Source organism: Pinus tabuliformis, chromosome 2_2, assembly GCF_031772625.1.
Source record: "Pinus tabuliformis cultivar Carrire ecotype Pingquan chromosome 2_2, CPIR1, whole genome shotgun sequence".
In the NCBI taxonomy this organism is placed as follows: domain Eukaryota; kingdom Viridiplantae; phylum Streptophyta; class Pinopsida; order Pinales; family Pinaceae; genus Pinus; species Pinus tabuliformis.
This window is the reverse complement of record NC_142300.1, coordinates 988,774,781-988,782,227: the sequence shown is the minus strand read 5'-3', so window position 1 is coordinate 988,782,227 and position 7,447 is coordinate 988,774,781.

Here is a 7,447-nt window from a genome sequence, read left to right as displayed (position 1 = left end):
TCTTTCGATTGTTCACACACTTAGCCATTTTTCTGAAGGTTATGATGACTTGATTCCCCTCTGACAGCCGAACCATCACCCTACCATCAACTATCAACTAGAACAGTGCAGAAGCACCAAGCTAATCTTTTCGAGCTGCATTTCCCACAAGCAATTCAATCATCTATCATGTTGGCCACCTAGATAGTTGGACCTGACAGTCACCCCGATGTTGACTCCACTCAAAAATGGCGCAAAGGCCAGTGACCTCTCCCGCTCAACTGACTAAATAAATTGCGTAGACAAGCCGGACAGACACCAAGTGCCCATACCTATCTCCCTAAAAAAATTGCGTAGTTTTCCTAGCCAGTCATCCCGATAGTGGACCAACTGTTCATCTCAGAAATTATGCAATGTTTATGTGCAGCCCTTCCGCTGCCCATCAGCTCAACTCAGCTAAGAAATTGTTCAGATATGATCAACAGACCGACCTCTCGGCCTTAGTGCAGTTTTCCTTGCCAGCAAACCGGCCTCTCGGCCTTAGTGTAGTTTTCCTTGCCAATAGCCCCTAGTAGCAGATTGCCAATTCCCTCCAGGGATTGCGCAGTTTCTGCTGCCAGTGACTCCAACAACCAATTGGTAGTTCCCTCTGGGAATTGCACAATTTTGGCTGCCACTGACCCCAGCAGCCAACTAGCAATTCCCTCTGGGAATTACGCAGTTTTGTTTGCAAGTCTCCTGGGCAGTTCCCCAAAAAAACTGCGCAATCCCTGCCTGCTGACCCTTCATGCAACCCGGCCCGTTCCTTAGGGAAAATTGCTCAAATCTGGTTGTCCATCCCTGCTGCCCGCTCGTTCTGAAAAATGCACAGAGCATGCTTGCCTTGCCTTTCAATAGCATAGACTATTCCTCCCAAAATTTACGCAATTTTGCCTCTGAGTCGAGCCAGACCTCGCAGACCGTCACTGTTGACTCAGATTGACCGTCTCCATATCTCAGTGAATCTTGTGTAGTTTTCATCAGAAGTGCCCAGAGCCATTATCCCGTATTGCAGCCTTGCTGCCTCTCCCGGTCACCTGCATCCGAAATGATAATGTGTCATGGTAGACTAGGAGATTTTGGATTTGATATCGTCTCATCATGAGTGATTGCAGGTACAGGTACACCAACAAACATGAAAAGACGACGAATGGGATGAACAAATGGAGTACATGCAGAAGGACAGATTCACCAATGAACAAACAAACGAAGTATGCAAAGTAGACAAAGGCGACGAACATGAACTTTTGCAAACAGATGAGCCTGTCAAGCCTTTCAACATGCAAGCAAGGAACAACATGCTAAAGCTTCATCAAGTGAACAAAGGACCATTGAAGACTCTTCACACTTCTCCATGCGGAGGTGAAGCTATGATACACCATGAAGACATCTATCACCCAACAATACTATATTTCAACATGCACTCCAATAACATGAATGTACCAGAATTGTCATGTCAAGTCATATCGAGTCACGCCATGAGTCATGTCGCCCACAGCTCCACTATGGGCTTGTTGTCAATCAATGTGATGTAATGTGGAAGTCCAAGAGACCCACTTATTGAACAAAGAGTCATGTAAGTTGAAAATTCATGGAAGCAAATCGTCATGAGGGTATTCGAACAACCACAAGGGTCAGTTTCACCCTTGGCTATAAATACCCCCTTATTTTTACCCTTGGCTACAAACCCAATCTATGATCATATGAATTTTTACATGAAAGGATCATAGGTGACCATGTTTTGGCTATGTTCAAAGTCTTCACGTCGTATGTGCTTGTTGTGTTTGCTATGAAAGCATCTGTTGCACTCACACATGGAGTCACATTCAGAGTTGCACAAGCATTGTCTCGATCAATGAACAATCAATCATGAGTGTCGTACTTGTCACTTACATCATCGTTTAGTCTTGTTGAACATGTGTGTATGGATGGATTGGTCGTTTCATTGTCAAGTCATGCGAGTGTGTGTTCGTATGATCACCTATGCATCTTTCAATTGTTCACACACTTAGCCATTTTTATTGAAGGTTATGATGACTTGACTCCCCTCTGACAGTTAAACCATCACCCTACCATCAACTATCAACCAGAACAACGCAGAAGCACCAAGCTAGTCTTTTCGAGTTGCATTTCCCGCAAGCAATTCAATCATCTATCATGTTGGCCACCTAGATAGTTGGACCCAACAGTCACCTCGAGGCTCACTCCACTTAAAAATTGCGTAAAGGCCACTGACCTCTCCCGCTCAATTGACTAAATAAATTGCGTAGACAAGCCGGACAGACACCAAGTGCCCATACCTATCTCCCTCAAAAAATTGCGTAGTTTTCCTAGCCAGTCATCCCGATAGTGGACCAACTGTTCATCTCAGAAATTATGCAATGTTTATGTGCAACCCTTCCGGTGCCAATCAGCTCAACTCAACTCAGAAATTGCATAGAGATGATCAGTAGACCAACCTCTTGGCCTTAGTGCAGTTTTCCTTGCCAGCAGACTGGCCTCTCGGCCTTAGTGCAATTTTCTTTGCCAGCAGCCCCTAGCAGCAGATTGCCAATTCCCTCCAGGAATTACGCAGTTTCTGCTGCCAGTGACTCCAGCAACCAACTGGTAGTTCCCTCTGGGAATTGTGCAATTTTGGCTACCATTGACCCTAGCAGCCAACTAGCAGTTCCCTTTGGGAATTGCGCAGTTTTGTCTGCAAGTCTCCTGGGCAGTTCCCGAGAAAAATTGCGCAATCCCTGCCTGCTGACCCTTCATGCAGCCCGGCCCATTCCTTTAGAAAATTGCTCAAATCTAGCTGTCCATCCCTGCTGCCTGTTCGTTTTGAAAAATGCGCAGAGCATGCTTGCCTTGCCTTTCAACAGCCTAGACTGTTTCTCCCAAAATTTGGGCAATTTTGCCTCCGAGCTGAGCTAGACCTCGCAGACAGTCACTGTTGACTCAGATTGCCCGTCTCCATATCTCAGTGACTCTTGTGCAGTTTTCATCAGCAGTGCCCAGAGCCATTATCCCGCATTGTAGCCTTGTTGCCTCTCCCGGTCACCTGCATCCGAAATGATAATGTGTCATGGTAGACTAGGAGGTTTTGGATTTGATATCGTCTCATCATGAGTGACTGCAGGTACAGGTACACCAACAAACATGAAAAAATGACGAATGGGATGAACAAATGGAGCACATGCAGAAGGACAGATTCACCAACGAACAAACAAATGAAGTATGCGAAGTAGACGAACGCGACGGACATGCACTTTCGCAAACAGATGAGCCTGTCAAGCCTTTCAACATGCAAGCAAGTAACAACATGCTAAAGCTTCATCAAGTGAACCAAGGACCATCGAAGACTCCGCACACTTCTCCGTGCGGAGGTGAAGCTATGATACACCATGAAGACATCTATCACCCAACAATACTATATTTCAACATGCACTCCAATAACATGAATGTACCAGCATTGTCATGTCAAGTCATATCGAGTCATGTCGCCCACATCTCCACTATGGGCTTGTTGTCAATCAATGTGATGTAACGTGGAAGTCCAAGAGACCCACTTATTGTACAAAGAGTCATGTAAGTCGAAAATTCATGGAAGTCAAATGGTCATGAGGGTAGTCGAACAACCACAAGGGTCAGTTTCACCCTTGGCTATAAATAACCCCTCATTTTTACATGCAAAGGACTTTTCACCTCAGCTCCTCCCACATAGCCAAGAGAGTCTGTAATCTTTTCGTTGAGGAGTAAGTAGTGGCTCCAACGCCCTGCACTCGAGGTTAGTGATGTATGGTGTAACGATGTGTCTTGGAACTTTCACTTAATTCAAAAGCTTGCTAACAGGCCAACACATTTTCACACATATTGTATATGTTGTAAGATTGATCTTTAACACTTGTAATGCATGTTTCTTTAACCTGTGTTCTACATCTGAACTGCTTCATTTTTTGTAATGCATAATCTATTAATGGAAATGTGTTGTATATGATGTTAATGTTGTCTCGCCCGTGTAGATTGATCTCTCGGACATCAGACAAACCTTTCACATGAAGCTTGTTGTAACAACCGTTGCACTCATTCGGATTGATCTGTGAGTGATGTACGTGTTATCTTACCTTGTATTTTGTGACTGTTGCATCCATGTGGATTGCTCCACTAGAAGTTGTGCATGTCCTATTGTGTTGTGTGTTCCTAGCAGTGTTGGGACTGCTCCCAATCAACCTGGAACTCACTTTCACCCTCTCCCTCGACAGTGAAAGAACCATTGACACAAGTGACACTTACACTCACCAGGCACACGAACCTCACTTCTCGAAGACAAAGCAAACCACTCTCCTATGTTGACAAGCAACAGTTGAGGCAAATCCTTAAGACAATGGCAACCAAGCCATCATATCGGATGGGACTCCCACACCAAATGGTGTGAGATCTAGTTGGGACTTCATACTAGGGTGATCCCCTGAATGTTGGCAGGTCTAGCACCATCAACATAGGAGGGTAACCAGTTGTACATGGCTGAAATTCCCCTCACACTCACTCATACATCATCTGGTCAACGTATTAACTCGCACTCCCTCTCACGTGACTCTGCAGTTGGTTACTCCTCACCACCCAAAATTGAACACAATATTTCATATCAACACCTTCGATCCATCCAACCTGTCACTTGCCAGTTTGTGAAAGCATTCATACTGATCCAAGGCGTACAACATCTTCCACACACATCTAGGAAGCCAAAAGCCACTCCCACAGTAGTTGTTGTATCATCGGTGGAAGAAGTAGTCCTTGCCACACTTGAAGGTCTAGAGGAAGCTATTGAAGACGGAGAGGGACCTCCAATCTTCCTTGAAGATGAACAAGCCACCCTTGTAATCTTGGGATCGAACTCTGGTATAGGAGGTGGAGGGGAAGGAAACAAAGGAGGTGGAGATGGAGACAAACCAACGGAATCAGATCCGAAACCATAAGACTATGAAGGAGAGGAAGAGGATGAAGAAGACGAAGAGATGGCTGACCCAAATCTTGAATGGATGACTCAGGGATCATTGAATCTACCAACTGTTTTGCACAAGATGCCGAAGTGAGCAGAGAGAATGAACATCAAGCTCAACCTTGATAATGTGGTGAAGGCATAAGACCACTTAGACAACTTCTACCTATAGTTGTAGACCCTTGAGGTACGTTATGATGACGTAGCATGTAGATTGTTCCCATGTACCTTGGATGACTGCATAGCTGCTTGGTATCACAACCTTCCACCCAACTCCATACAAAACTGGGGTTCTTTCAAACGTATGTTCCTCGAAAAGTTTGTTGATGACAAGATCCCAACCATGCTGCTCAAGGAATTGGGAAGCCTCAGGATGGAGGGAAAAGAGAAAGTGAAAGACTTCAATCAAAGGTTTATGCATATTTTGAACAAATTTGTAACAAACACTAAACTCATGACTCCATCACTGTTGACTATTACACGTTTGCACTGTCGACCAACATTCCGTAGTTTTTCAAGCGAGCTGCAAAGCCAACTCTTTTAGAAAGTTGTGAAGAGGCTATTGTTGTTGAAAAAGACATGCGCGCAATTGGCGTCATAAAGGGATGACGTATCAACGAAAGACTCCAAGGATGCGAGAAAAAATCCCCAAGCAATGACGAGCAAGGGTAGAGACAAGGAAACAACAGAAAACTGACACATTCAAAAGTAGCCATCTCCTAGTCAGAGACAGGCAAGCAGTTCATCAACTAGCTTATCAAGCAACAACCGGTTCGCTTCCAAATTTGCAAAGAAGCTTGTGTTCCAACTCGATTAGTGCGTTGATCCTAATTTCTTTTCCTTCCATGAAGAGTTCCACCCCGAGAACTCCTGTTCATATTGGAAGTGAGTCGTTAACTCTATCTGTAGTCATACACTCGATGCGGAAGCCGATATACAGGAGTAGCCAGAAGACACTGATGATAGCGAAGAGGTTGCACTTGATGAAACACCAAGTTCTGGGCATGTGGTGAATGTGTATCAGTGCTTGCAAGTAATCTTGAAGACAAACACCGAGAAGCAACCCCAAAAGAAAAATGATCGTTACAATCTTAGGAGTAAAGGGGCTCCCCCTACACTTGGGGAAATGAAAGATAAAGTGAGACAACTGATAAAGAAGGTTGATCCACCAGCTATCTCAAAGCAAAAAACACCAAGCAATTTTGGGAAGACAATAGCTGATAAGAGTACATCCATGAGCAACAAGTTTCAAAACACTCTGTTGGACAACATGAACATCTGTTCCACCCCTGACACCTCAGTGAGTCTACCACCTCTGGACTACAACATAGTTGATGACATGAAGAACACTTAACATTAGTTTGTTCGAGTTAGCCAAAGTCCAGAGTCAACGAGATATCCTGCTGCGTGTGTTGGGGCAAACAACAACGGACACCGCAACCTCTACCAGCAAGGGAGCAAGCACACCTCTCGGATCACTATCTACTATTCTCAATACACTTTTAGTGGAAGAAGAAAACTCAGGTTGCCCCCCATTCTTGCTTTCATTCGAAGTTTTCAATTACAATGTTCACAACTGCTTGGTTGATTATGGCGCGGCAGCCAACATCATGTCGCTCTCCATTGCTAAGAAAATCAATTCACGATGGAGTGAAACATCCACGAGAATCATCCAACTTGACAGAACCTCAGTACCAGCCATTGGTGAGCTTCACGACATGATCATTCGACTATCCCATGATGGTCGAGTCCACCAATGCATCAACATAGTTGTTGTGGACATACCGGAAGCATATGGCCTGCTACTCAGCAAAGACTGGTCCAGCAAGTTAGATGGATATTTTGCTACAGACTGGTCTCACATGTGGCTTCCGTACAAGGGCAGATGTAACCAAATCTAGGTGTTATCCGAGAGGTATATGAAACACAATGTCACTCCCCTTAATAGTGAGAATGAATCGTTGGCCTTCGTAAAACTCATGTTTGGAAACTGCCTCCTAGAAAACACATTGGAGTGTTATCCTCCATGGCCAGCTCCAACCTCATCAGAAAAGCAGTTGGGACTCCTTCCTCGCCCAACTGATGGTAATGGAACTTGTGCAGTTTGTTTTTCTGATAGTAACAGTTGTACCAGCAATACTAGCACACCAAATGGTCCATGTACATATAAGTTGTGAACCATGAGTCTTGACAAACTGGGGACACATGATGGCTCAAGGACCAAATGTAACTTAGTCATCCAAAACAATGTACAATGCATGATTTTGAGATTTTTGAAGTTCGAAGGCACTAAAAACAATGCCGAGTATGAAGCACTCATGCTAAAAACACAAAGGAACAACACTACGAACGAACAAAGCAACCTAGGAACCTACCACGATTCGAAGATGGCCAATCTTGGTACAAGATACACACTAAAACAGCCACAAATCATTGACTGCTTGATCG